Here is a 1,546-nt window from a genome sequence, read left to right on the forward strand (position 1 = left end):
AACTTGCGTAGAAATTAAAATTAGCACCGTGAAGTGCTGGTGTTAAACTATTACGTTAACGTTGGGTTCAGGTAGAAACGAAATATACGTATCGATTTTGATAGGTTTATATTTGAATTATACAAATTTCTGATGATAACGTGAAACAATGATTGTTTGCTGTGTACTGCTTTGCGTAGCCCAATGTATGTATCAGGTTTCCTTTCTATTACATTGACGGTGTTCTCGTGCATGCGTACGCCAATATCTAAATCGATTTCGCAAACTCCTGCGCGAGCATATAATAATGTTGACTGGGTTGTGCGGATGTATATCGCAAAGACAGTGTAACTAGTTGACTTTGGTCAATGACGAATAATTGGAATTGAATGCCTGCCTTTGCAAAGTCAAAATATGTGCTGACGTTCTTGTCGACGGCGACGCAGACAGAGCAATCGTTTGTCTATACAACTTAGGAAGTATTTTTTACTGACATATACATGTATACATATGTACATATGTATGCACTTGGCATGTAATAAATTGCGAAAGTGGCCTGCTTTCAGTAGCAGCGTAACAAGACAAAGATTTTATAAACGTTTAGGGGATGAATATACATACATATACGCTTAGCATGAGGAGAAATAAAACGAACGATTCAAACTTTGTTTGCGTCGACGCTAGCAGCGCAAAGAACCAGCGAGCAAATAAATTTATGTATACGCAATTTAAATGTCCAGTAGCGGAGTGCTGTTTGCATTCCAATATCGCAAACGTACATATGTATGTATCGTTCAGCTTATAATGGCTAGCGTAGATGTGTACGTGTGTATATTTTGCAAAGAATATTCTAGTGACAATTGTTCAGCACGTATTATTGCTACTTTCCTGTGATTTCCAATGTAGTTTTTTGCCGTTTTCCGTCTATCGGGTGCCCCTGGAAAGAGCTGGTTGCTTTGCCTTTTTTGGGGGTTTTTTCTAGTGCTTGTCCCTCGATGATCGATTGCAATCAGGTTCGCTTTAAAATACCAAGCGAAGCACTTTCGTAACTCGATGGCACTATTCTCGGTTTAGCGTAATTTTAATTAATTGCAAACTTTTTGAACGCATAAAAACACGAACTCGCTGGTAACTTGCTGCTATGTATTGCCAAAGTGACGACTTGGTGAAAAAATACTAGCGAGTAGCTATGTTCGTTTTTCTTGATTTTATGGTTGCCAGCTCAAATTTGGCTCGCAAGGACCATGTTGGAGGGCTTACGGAGGTAAACGCCTATGTACGATATTGAGAAGGGAAATTGCTGACACGTAGAGGTACGTGTAGGTACGGATCTACACGTGTAAGGGTAATCGATGTGAAGCACTCAAGAATTTGTATAATAATGCAAATGCGCATGTATGTAATTTATATGCAATTTAATGAGACAATATTGCAGTTCAATAGTACAAGAATGAGAATTCAATATAAATATAACACAAAGATGTTCCAAACAGTAATTGAAATGTAGATGTATAATTCAAATTGATACTTAGCAAAGTAAATGATGTATGTGGTAAATACTCCACGT

Source organism: Rhagoletis pomonella, unplaced genomic scaffold (genome assembly GCF_013731165.1).
Source record: "Rhagoletis pomonella isolate Grant_MI unplaced genomic scaffold, Rhpom_1.0 Rhpom_scaffold_00007, whole genome shotgun sequence".
NCBI classification, from domain to species: domain Eukaryota; kingdom Metazoa; phylum Arthropoda; class Insecta; order Diptera; family Tephritidae; genus Rhagoletis; species Rhagoletis pomonella.